At 41.7% G+C, this 12,698-nt stretch overlaps 1 non-coding gene across 1 annotated transcript; it reads right to left on the bottom strand.

Moving 5' to 3' along the window:
* Positions 1–11,976: 11,976 nt before the first annotated feature.
* TRNAM-CAU lies at positions 11,977–12,048 on the bottom strand. The gene has a single exon. It is a non-coding gene; the product is annotated as a tRNA-Met (tRNA).
* Between the last annotated feature and the right edge of the window lie 650 nt (positions 12,049–12,698).

Genomic DNA, 12,698 nt, shown 5'->3' with positions numbered 1-12,698 from the left:
CTATGTCTATCTAAAAAGACTTGGAAACCATCTGCTATGGAGATGTAAAACAGCTATAAGATACTGGACTTGAGGACACAATACCTCTCAAGCAACAGTCTTAGGACAATTATCACAGATCTTCTCTTCAAATCCTTCAGGCAGGAGCTAGAATTTCTTTGGGTCTGGCTCCCTCAACCATGAGAATCTCTATCCCAAAATACAGCCATCAAGCTGAGAAAGGCCACTTAAAGCTTTCTCACAAAACCACCTGGAATGTCACATAATGGGTGAGCTACTAGCTCTCTGCTCACTCAAATGCCCAGATGCTAATCTGGGTGCAGAATTGTGGCGCTCCAAAGATTCCTTACTCCTCCAAGGTTAGCAGGTGAGGGCTTCCATAGAAAAGCAAGGGACAAAAGGTCTTTCCAACAGTCATCCAAAGCCATGACAGCCCTGGCAGTAGCAGAGCTCTTGCATCCTTTCCTATGCATTTCATTCACCACTTGCAAGCACCACTGAATTACAGAATCATAGAGTCACTAATGTTGAAAAAGACCACTGAGGTCATCCAGTCTAACCATCAGCCCATTAGCACCATGCCCACTCACCATTTTCATCAGTGCCACATCAACCCTTTTCTTGAAAACCTCCAGGGACTGTAAATGGAAAATGGGTCATTTGCCATGAAAACAAAATGAGGAGGCCAGGCTTGTATCCTCACCTCCCTTGGGGAGCACATCCCTTTGGAAGCCATAGCTCCTATGGTCACAGTGCTTGATTTGCATGGTTGGACACCATCACAAACCTCTGCCAGACAGCGTGTGACCCCACTACAGCATCACTCCACTCCTTCTGTGCAGAGCATACTGCATATTTACATAATAGATGAGACATACCAAGGCATAATATATTTATGCTAGGTCTCAAGCCACCTGTGCGTTATTATTCCAGTAGCCTTTCCAGCAGGAAATGAATTTTACATCTCCATCAAAAGGAGATGCAAAAATTATTTTATATCCTACATTAGGAACCAAAATTTGTGGAAGATTGTTCAGCCAAAATTAAATGTCCCATCTCCGGGGGAAGGAGCGGGGGAAAGATGGGGAGATTTATCATTTTAGGATCTTTCACTCAGGTAGGTGTACGCTCCTGTTAGTGGTTGTTACTTGGTCCCTTGCTCAGGTAAGTAGAAGAAAAATTTCTCCTCTGTGCATGAGTGTAGAACTGCAAATCAAACAAGATACTGTCTGGAGTCATATTGCTATATACACGTGTGTGTGTGTGTGTGTGTGTGTGTGTGTGTGTGTGTGTGTAGATACATATGGCAACGCCTAGAAATCACCCTGGGTGATAAAAAGTATACGTCAGAAATACTACTATGGAAATGTTGAGCTCACAGAAGAGAGCTATTCTTTCTTAGTCTCCTTCCAGGTAAATACTGCTGTTCTCTCTGAAATGGCAAGGCTGGCTAACTTTGACCTCTATATATTCCACTCTCACTTTTTTTGTATGTCAAGAGCACAAGAGAAATAAGTGCTGTATTAATATTAATACTCTCCTTCAGAAGCAAATGAGCATAGTGCTTGTGCAGGGGGATGCTAACCTGCTGCCCTGTTAATGCAGGAGCTCAAGTTCAAAGCCAAAGCCAAAGCCAAAGGCTGTGCTGCACCATGCAACATGCTTCAGCTGATCCCCTCCAGAGACAGTGCTGCTGCAGCAATGCCCTACATCTGTCTCCAGTAGCATAGCAGCAATTGTAGAGTAGTCTAAAGCAAGGCGAGTGAGAGGTTTGCCACACTTTTGATCTAAGCTTTTAAATTGTTCATTGACGGGGTTAGTTCCCTGCCAAGCAAACAGCTTTTAAAAGAATAAAAATTGATCTTCACCTTTAGTGTATAAAAATTATCCCCATTATTAATTCTGAATTTGAGACTAAAATATCACAGTACACAAAGGGTGGTTACAAATAGGACAGAAGTTCTCCCTTCACGAGGAGCCTCAGAGAGAAGGTAAGGGGCAATGGGTACAAATGGGTACCAGGAGAGGTTTTAACTTGATATAAGAAATAATTATTTTTACAGCAAACACAATCAATCTCAGGAACAACCTTTGTAGGGACGTGATAAAACTCCCACTGCTAAAGCCTGTCAAGGTGCCATTGGACATGAATAATGGATAATCTCACCCGGGCTCCCCTTTCCCATGAAAAAGTGACCTGATGACCTCTCTAGGTCCCATTCCAGCCAAGGCTTTCTTATGTTGTTATAAGACCCATGCAATCCACTCACACCGCACTCTCTCCTTCTGAACAAGTCTGATCTCCTACTTTGAAATGATTGCACTTGCTCAGCTGATGGCACGTGACCAGAATGCTTGCCCCTTACTATCATCGCCTTCCAGGAAAACTGATAAGCAGTGGTTATTTACAAACACATCAATGAAATCCAATTATTTCATCTGATGTCAGTCAATGAGTGGAAGGAGGAGCTGCTTTGAAGAACTCCATATCTCTGGAAGCAGTCCTGGGTGGCTGACGGGAAAGCTGGAAATAAGAACTTCTCCTGCAGTGCTGCACTGGCGTGTTTAGAAGTTGTCATTTATTACGTGCATTCACTGTGACACGGTGCTTCTCCAGCCTGTTCAAAATGCCCCCCAAGATTACACAGCTGTGTCCTAATATCCCACAAAGAGGGCTCCTGCCTTTCAACCACATTTACATGCTCAGCTAACAAGAATTCACCAGATCCACAAAAACACCTCTTTGTCCTTCTCTTCTCTAAGCAGGGAGCTTCAGTTCCCTTCCCCACCTTGGACCCATGGCGGGATACCTGCTTTTTGGGGGCACCACTCTGTGAGGCCTTTTTCTTGGGAAGCATCCAAGACCAGCCTGGAAGCTCTGTGCCACACAGCACCAAACACTCTCTGGGTGCTTAATGAATATTAATTAGTGGGATGTGTAAAACAGCACAGCAATTAAGATGAGGTATTTTCACCCATTGAAGAATGATTAATATCTTGGACAGATGTGAGCGCTGTTCTTTGGTTGCAGTATATCGCGTGGCAGATAGGCACACACACAAAGAGCATTTCATCAGAATACTAATTAGTCTTCCTGCATGCAATTCATTAAAAAGACAACATTCCAAATTCCACACGACTTACGTTACAGTTAAAATACTTGAATAGCTCTCTCATTTTAAACTCCATAGACAAATGCTGGCGCATGCTTACACACTCAGAGAAAACAGAGCCAGAGATAAATACCCTTAAAATCTTTTAGACTGGAAGAACTGAACAGAAGGTCCACCTTCAAAGTTAGTAATAGTCCGTGCCCACGGGCACCCTGTGCTGATTGCACTGACTGCATGTTTTCACATTTTTCACATATACCTCCCAAAGGGGCAGGGCAGCAGCTAGCAGGATTTCCCAGTATCAAGTTGAGATCAACTCTCATTAACACCCAAGTCAGGTACTTCAGCACATACAGAAATCCCACAAAGTCCCTTCTGCTTTCTGTATAGCTTTAAAAACTAGTTCTTATAAAAAATTATTTCCTTCCCCCTGTAGTTGGCAGAAGAAGCCTAGAAAGACGTTGTATTTCATCTGCTGTTGTTAAACCAGGTGGAGGACGTCGCCATGTAAAGAAGTGCTGCTACAAGGAAGAGGTCCCATTGGATATTTTCCTTGGAAGATGTTTCTGAATAATTCAAAATCAAAATCTGTGGTCTTGTTACATTTCTAGCCCCCCTTTGTTCTTTTCATTGCAATATAATAGCATATTGCAATAGAACAGAACGGAACAGGACAGAATACGGTTTTAACTTATTAGATGAAATTGCCTGGCATTCATGGCACAGTTTGACACCACTGAAATGTTGCACTTCAAGAAATCTGTCTTTTGTTTGCAACTAGAAATGTTTCAGCTTTTCTGTTTCACAAAACATTTTAAAATTCCAGCTTTTTTCCAACATAATTAATGAGAGATGCAAATTATACGATGTTGGAATTCCTTACAATACTTACTCTTTCGGTGAGCTGCTCTTGAGCTATTGGGTTTGCATAGTACTGTGCCTGATCTCTAAATGAATTATTTTTATAATTAAATGGAGAAACTGAACTGTAGGACTAAATATAAAAATCAAAATTGACTGCTGGCAAACATAAGCAGGCATTCCTCTGGGATTGTGGACTCCCTGTGATACTTCTCAAAATAAAATGTATAAAATAAACAAAAAAAAAAAAACAAGGGCTATGCATTTAGTATTCAACTTGCTCTACTCATCATAAAATATTTCCGAACACATCAGTCTTTGCCTTTCTGCGTCCTATTTAAAGGTATACTGCCTCATCAACGATAGTTTTCCACTAATATATATTAATAGCTTTTTCATAAATTGACCCGAGAACTTCAATATCTTGACAAGTCACCTGAAATAACTGTTCAAGTCAACTCACATTTATGGCATATTTGAGTCATAAGTATTGGATGTGTCAGCTGAATTTTTCAATTTGGCACCAGAGAAAACCAAACTGCTATTGACACACAAGATGAAATGTCCTGATCTGTGGATGCAAGGTGTCAAAGGGGAGCCTAGGGGTTCAGGGGAATAAAAAATTGAAACTGGTCTGTCATGAAGTTAGCAGGCATTCCTGAGAAGAAAGGAAACAATCTGCTCTTGCTTTTTGATGCTTACACCGAGCATTTCCTCAGCTGAATTTTTGTTAGTCAAGCACGACAAGACTGCAAGTTTCCTTTGTTCCCAGCACATTTTCTAGGACATTTTACAGACTCAATTCTGAGCCTCAGGTCTGTGCATGGCAGGCACACCTGGTGTCACATCTGTTTAGCCTGTGTGCTGGAAAGGTGGCTGACAGCAGTCATGTAATTACAGTCAAAGTCTTGAGAACGTGAATGAATATTTAACCATTAATCGAATCAGTAAGATGCACATTATTTTCATTACTATACACTTAAAAATTAAAAAAGCCTCAAGCAGCAAAGAACGGCAAGGCAGCTGAGCTTGATACAGAGCTTTTTAAATAAAATTATTGGGTGTAAGACTTGTATACGTCTTAGTGTTTGTGTTCAACTGCACATCCATTTATTGAGCTGCCTCTGTGAGGGGTGGATGGCCGTGTGAAAGATGTGCACAGCAATGTCAGCCTGTGCAATAATCTTTAAATCACAGCGTGTCAAGGAACTCACCTCTAATAACAAAGGCTCTGTGCAGGATGATGAGAGTCTGTAGAGAATACTGCAATGCTGATGCCGCCATGAGCAACACAGGCTTCCTCCTATTCCTTTCTCCTTGCCAGGCGCTTTTAGCCAAGAGCACAAAGCTATAAAGACTGGCAGCAGCGTCATAGGGAGAGCAGGATGATGGCAGAAGTTCAATAGCCAGGGATCATCTCCCAGAGATCAAATGAAAGTTTGAAAGAGTTTCACACACACCTTTGTTGAGGCCAGGATTAGTCATTAGGCCTTCTCGTTGTCTCGGACTTTGAAGATCACATCCTTGCTGCTCTCCCAGCACAGTCAGTTAAAGAAAATTGCTGTCACACTGTGATAAACTTTCAAGTCGCTCCAGGTATGGTCCCCCTCTATCTGACCTTCACCAAGACCCATACCGAGCTTTGTTCTTGCCTCATCAGTGCAGAAGAGGAGCAGTATCTCCCTGGTTAATGAAGTAACAAGTGCCAGGCTCTGCTGGCAGCGATGGCCTGAGCAGCTGCCCTCCCTGCTCTCCTCAAGGCCATCCCCATACCAAGACAATGCTGAGCTTCCCCTCCTCAGCCCAAATACTTCAGAACAGATTTGATGCTTCAGCATTATGTGCATGGTCCTCCCAATCTGTCCTGCTACCAGGCAGCAGGGCCAGGGGTAAACCATCCTGGGGGTAATCCTCACTGCCCCCACATAAAGGAGATGATTTGGGCGTTAGAGCTAACAGTCATGCTAAAAGGCTGGGTTTGACACACATCCAGCTCTCACGCCTCTACTTCTGAGCTAGTCTCAGCAGCTTAATACTGGAAGTTAGTTTTGTGGTATGCTGATGCTTAACAGTATGGCCGGATCCCACTCAGGGAGTCCCCGAGGGTGTGACTTGATTGAGTTCCCTGAAGAACAGACTAGAGTTGGTAACTCTGAGGAGGAGATTTATTCATATATGGGTGCAGCCCAGCTCCTCAGCTTCCATCTATTTTCCTGTAATTACAGCGACATATGGTTGTGTTTTATAATTAATTTCCACGAATTAGGGGCGTTTGGAGTTGGCTGCTTAGAACGAAACAATCAGGGTCTTATGGGAGTTTCCATTTTCTTTCATTTATTTACAAATATTTGCAAATTCGTTATCCTCATGGCAGAAAAAATGCTTTATACCTTCAAAACGCTTTGTCACAGGGGACACCGGAGCCTTTGTTGAATTTAAATAAAATTAATTTCTCAATACTACTCATTAGCCAGAATGTAATTTCTCTATAGGTGTGTAGACTGAAAAACAAAAGAGGGTGTTTTGACTCGATGCTGTTAGAATAATCTATAAGAATTATAAAAGTAAGATATTTATATTTTTATAATTTCTTATTTTTAGTGATAAGGATACTTATTCTGCTAGCATATTACCTAGAAGTAATGGCATCAGGCTTTTTATTACAATTAAATATTGTGTGCTTACTTGGATTTGTGGAGGATCAGTCAGTAGAGCTCTCCAGATAACATCTATATACAAAAGTCCTGGAAAAACCTACAGATGGAGCATTGCTATAGTTTTGGTCTGGTTTTTCTTCAAGTAAGTGCCATTTAGGGATATAAATGATATAGCACGCAATACATAGAAATAAATTTGGAAATAACAGATCCTCAAATTTCCCCGAATACCCAGAAGAATTCCTGGAGAATGAAGCAGTGGAATAATTCCCCAGGTAAGCAGTCTGCCATTACTTTCCAAATTAAATTGCTGCCTTGGATGTAGTACTGGAAAAACAAACAGCAGTAAAAAAAAAAAAAATCCTGCCCTGTCAATAAATTCTTTCTGTTTGTAGCTCCCAGGATTAATAGACGAGTTTTTCTTTTTGAAATAGAGATTGAGTAAAAGAGCTACATGAATCACTACTTTTCAGTGGATCCACAAATATTGCTTCAATTTCAAAGAGAATATTCATCTTCTGCTCACCATTCAAATATATGCTTCACTGACATTAAATTAAATAGAGCTTCAGAGAAAGAAAAAGAGCGTTTCTCCAGGAATTAGCAAAATTGTAATTACAATGGAATTCACAGAAAATTCCAGATGTTAATAGATTTTTTTTTTTCTTCTTTCCATACAGCCAACAGTTCAGCAGTTAGCAGCCAAAGGAATCATTCAGAAAACAAAACCAAAACAGAACACTCCTCTACTAAGGCCTTTAAGTAAATATGGAAAACAGATTGTCTTACTCTGTTCACGTCTTTGGAGGAAAAATCCAGTGGAGTTTGTTTGGCATTTCCTGATGTTTGTCCTTGTTGATGCAAATGTTAAAGGGGTCTTTGAATTTAATATTTTCTGTCTGCAGAATCACAAAAAAATTCAACCTGGAAGAGACTTCACTGCAGTCCCCACTCCAATCTCCTGCTCAAAGCAGGACCAGTTCCAAAGTTCTTCATATAAAAGGTTTTACTGCCTTATATATCACACCTGGAGCAGTAAGAGATAATGAATGACATGACACCCCATCTGTAATACCTGGAGCAGAGCCAGCACGGCTGAAGTCACTATTTTAAGGCAGTCTCCATTGGCTGCTCAGGCCACGTTTGCAGAAGGGCTCAGCCATGGCCTAACAAGTACGGTGGAAGAAAGCCCTCCCCAGCAAGACATCCATCCTACTTGGGCATCTCTTTAGGTCTAGCATCCAGAGGGGATGGTTTCTCCTCCCTGACAGATCCCAGAGACCAGCTCTGACCATTTCCATTATTAAATGAATCCATCCAAGACATGAGCCATAGAGTCATGGAATCATAGAAAATCTCAAGCTGGAAAAGATTCACAAGGATTGCCGAGTCCAGTCCCTGGCTCCACACAGGACTACCCAAAACCTGAACACTGTTTGGTGCCCAAACACTGCCTGAACGCACCACGGCACTCGGGGCCATGCCCACCGCCCTCTGGGGCAGAGCCTTTTCCTTACACTGCTCAAATAAAACTGTGGCATGAATCTTCCCCAAACTGGTCTAAGCTTCTGCAGCCACAACAGTATCCTCATAAAAGTGACTTCATCTTTTGTGGGCTGGTTGCAATACTCCTTAGTGGAGGAAATGTCAGCCACAACCTCCAAGTCACTCATTTTGCAGCACAGATGTTCCAGAAACAAACCATGAAACGCCATTATATCCCACAACTTTCAGGAATTTTGAACTGTTCCCAAGTTACGTGCTTTCACTGATGGGTCTTGAGGCCTTTTACATCCAAAATAACATTCTTAAAACTGCAGCACAGTGTAACAATGCAGACAGCGCTGCAAAAGGAGAGGCTAACAGTACCAGATCTTCCGGCCTCCAGTAGGATTTGTCATGAGCATTTACTCTGTCTCATTGAGCATAAATCTGATTTTTTTTTCCTTTCTGCAGCAAAACAAACTGCACGCTCCCAACACATGCAGCAACACACCTCCACGTGCTGCAAGTCCCACGTAAGCCAAGCAATTCCAGCAGTAGAGGCAGGAAGGGACTGTCTCTAGCACTGCAGAAATCAACGTAAGAGAAAATTAATTTTGCTGTCTTAAGGATTTGAGTGATCATTCCTCTACGGAGAAGAATAAAATCAAGGAGTGAAAGTGTAAGTATGGTTGTGTACGTCCCTACCAGACATGACTTGGGCATCTCCCACACCTCTCCCACATCCCTGTGGGGAGAACAGTGGGGCTTTGTTTTGAGTTCCTGTGATACCATGCAGGTAAGCAAACACACAGGAAACAGTGACAAGATGGAAAAGTAAATGAGGGAGAGAGGATCCCACGTTATGTAACGCTGCACATAAGAGAATTAATTGGGGCAGGCTGATAACAATGAATTGAATGTGTGAAAGCTACAGTTGTTTTAATTGAGCAGCTTTTCTCCAGGGAAGAGAGCTAAGTTTAAACCATCTGTCCAATTTCAGTGTCACTTGCCAAGGAAATGATTAAAATATTTGAAGATTAAATCAAAACTCTGGGAATCTAGGCGGAAGCCCAGTAATAAATGATTCGGGGATTTGCTTTACTGTAACGTGAAGCTGAAGGCTGGAGAATGTTAAACACCACTTCTCTCTCCACGTGCACACACACACATGGACTTGCTCCTGCAAGTTTCCTGTGGAACATGTGAACTCTAGGAAAACATGGAGACTGGTTAAGCAAAAGATAGTTAAGCACAAGACCAGCTGTCCTCTTTATGCACAGATACTCCAAAAATTCCAGCATTTGGTGGAGTTGTTCCAAGCCAGACTTTTTGGTAGTGGAATAAATTCCCATAGTTCTTCACTTTTCAAAACAGCTTTTCTGCAGCTTGCTTGGGGACCTGGAGCACACAGGGTGCAAGGCAGCCTGCTGCAAGCTGGTTTCACACAGAGGAAATGACGATTTAACTCTAATATAGCAGACACCTTTGTTTCTATGGTTGCTTTTTCTTTTTTGAGGAATAGAGAAATTTTCTTCTAGAAACGTAGTGAGAATCTCATTCCCAGCTAAGAACACATCCTGTGCAATTCGTGCTGACTGTGCTAATGACCAATCTTAACAAATTATCACTCAATGTTTTAATTATGGACAAGTAATATCAGCAAAAGTAGTATCTCTCAGTTCATAGATACAAATCTTGACTAACTCTGGGGCAAGAACAAATCATATTTTTGCTGTTCACTGCTGTAGACTGATAATAGATATATTTTTGGATCTGCTGTTTAATCAGGTTTCCATCCACGAGCGTTCCCTGAATAGGACAGCCAGCTCCTTATTCATTAACTCATATTTTCATTGTGCCTCAATAGCTGCCTGCATTTCCTTGTATCCAGGTAATCCATCAATTCCCCTTTTGCCTTTATTAAATATTGATTTGTTTACAGAAATTTTCTTAACCAGAATGACGACTTTTTTTGTTTTACCAATCTTCCTTTCATTAATGAGCAAAACACCATCTCTTTTCCTTATTAGTTTTGCTTCTTTGAAAAACACTTATTTACCATGCCCCTAGAAGATGCAGATGCTTGTTGGACATTCTTCTTGCTTACACAAAATGTACAAAACTGAGGTACTTGCACCCCCAAAAAATTAGTAGCTACTCAGTGATAAGTTTCTCTTCTCTTCCTTTAGAGCAACTGCTCTATTGACCTACTCTGTAGGACAAATCAAAGGCTGATATTCCATCCACAGAAGATTTTTTAAGTATGAAAGTATATTGTAAAATTTAATATCATGATTTTTGGGTCCTCCAATGCTACTTTACTACTAGCAGCATGAGTTCCTGACTAGAACAGTGAGGCATGAGAGAGCATAGCTGGGACAGAGAACCAAACTCCTAGCACAGTTGATCTAATGAAGAAAATACATTTGCAAATATAGGGATATTTTTTATATCAGAGTACCTAATATTTTTCCTTTTTTGTAAAAAAGAAAGTAGGTACTATTTTGTATTCTATAAAACATTCTTTCTGCTAGAGAAGTCCTTTAACTATTGAATTTTTCTTCATTTCTGACAATATTATTTATTTCTAGCCCAGTCTTTCAATTTAATGAAGGCTGTATTTCTTCTGGGAAATCTGAAATAAAGGAGAAATGTTCTGATGAAAAAAAATCATCATAGAATTACAGGCTGTATTTTCTTCTGTCACTGCAAAATGTGTGAAAAATATTGTCTAAAATAATCCAGGCACAACCATTCTCTGTGTCTATTTTAAAACAGGATTATTGGATATTTTTTGTCGTTGCTGGGTTATACTTTCTACTCAAAACAGTAGCTTGCACATTTCAAAATTAAACCCTTCCCAGAACTATTTCAGGGAAAGCTTTAGAAAAAAGAAAGATGTAATAATACTAGATTTTTTGTTTTTTTTCTCCTTAAATTTCTGTTCTATATTTGAAGAGCTTTTTGTTTGAAGACAACAAAACAACGGAACCTCTGTACCCATGGACAGACCTCTCTGAATTGCAGGTCATGGGGAGGACATAAGTGAAAACACAAAAACCTGGTGCGATCAGTGAGAACCAAGAAAATGTTTGCAAGGCTCCTATCAGAGCATGGGACTGGGGCATGTCCTTGGTGGTGACATCCAAGGCAAACAGGCACCTCTTCCAGCTCTGCCTCATCAACCTCAACTTTCAGTTTTTGTCTCAGTTCTGCTTGAACTTGACAACCTACCCCAGCCTGGAACATTGCTTATGCTGGACTAAAGCAAGACGGTGCAGGAAAGGCACAGCAAAGGGAAATAAAATGGAACACAAAGCTGGAGACTCACATCATTAAAAAAAAAAAAAGAAAACGTTGTTTTCCATAGTTGACTTGATTTATTGTTTTCCTTCACTTTTCCAACTGCAATACCTTTAGGCCACAGTCGGTGGAAAATCTTCTGACTCCGCCAGACCTCGTTGGGACATCTCACCAAGCAATATACAAAGAAAACAAGGCTGTTGCTGGAGTTTGACAATGCTCACTAGCTCTTACATGATGTGTTGCCAAGAAAAATCCAAGGCCTTTTTATTTCTCCATGATAGACTCATAGAACGATTTGGGATGGTAGGGACCCGTAAGATTATCTAGCTCCAACCCCCTGGCATACGCAGGGACACTTCCCTCTAGAGCAGGTTGCTCACAGCCCCATTCAGCCTGGCCTTAAGCACGTCCAGGGAGGGGACATCCACAACCTCTTTGGGCAACCTGAAAGTACAACCAGACTCCCACGGTTGCGCCCCAGCAAACCCAGGGATGCAGTACGACAAGTTCCAGTCACATTAATAGTTGTTCATTCCAAAGCAAAAATGAGAACATAGCAGAGGATGGTTTCGATCCATCGACCTCTGGGTTATGGGCCCAGCACGCTTCCGCTGCGCCACTCTGCTGTTAGGAAAAGAGTCTCTCTGGCTTCTACTGGAGCCACAGCAGGCTACAGGAGGGACCTGCTGGATGGCTGTGGGCTGCAGACCCTAAGCCAGGCTCCAACAGCAGTGCCACTGGGCCACAAAGATCCAGGTGCAGCTTTCTGCTAAATCCCATCTGCTTGGACTAACACTCCAAGCACCAAAAGCCCATGCACATCCTACAACACCCTCTCATTGCTTGTCAGGTTATACCATACGAAACCACAAAGGAATTATTCGTGGAAGGATCCACGACGTACAGAAGGATCTACACATATGGAAGAGATGGGGGCTTGGACCAAAAGACTTGCAGATGTCCGTTCCAACCTCAACTACTCTGTGACTCTGTGAACATAGACAGCCCAGCCCTGCACACACCCCCTACATGGAGGTGATTCTTTCTGTTTTTGCTTGCTAAGTTAGGTTAAACATCTCTTCTCCCAAGGCTAGAGTACGTTCATGACTGTGAAACCTGTGCTGTTGCTGGTGTTATTGTCTCTTGACATATGCATGCCTGTTAAATAGACAAAACTCTTCAGAACTTATTCTTCTGTAGTGCAAATCTTGTGGTTTGTTTGCATCACTGTAGAAGTGCAGGTTATACCTGAAGCAAACTCAAACCAAAAAGCCCT

The sequence above is a fragment of the Meleagris gallopavo genome, chromosome 2, assembly GCF_000146605.3.
Source record: "Meleagris gallopavo isolate NT-WF06-2002-E0010 breed Aviagen turkey brand Nicholas breeding stock chromosome 2, Turkey_5.1, whole genome shotgun sequence".
Classification (NCBI taxonomy): domain Eukaryota; kingdom Metazoa; phylum Chordata; class Aves; order Galliformes; family Phasianidae; genus Meleagris; species Meleagris gallopavo.
Note: the sequence above shows the minus strand (reverse complement) of the source record. Positions and strands in the feature narration are given on the sequence as shown.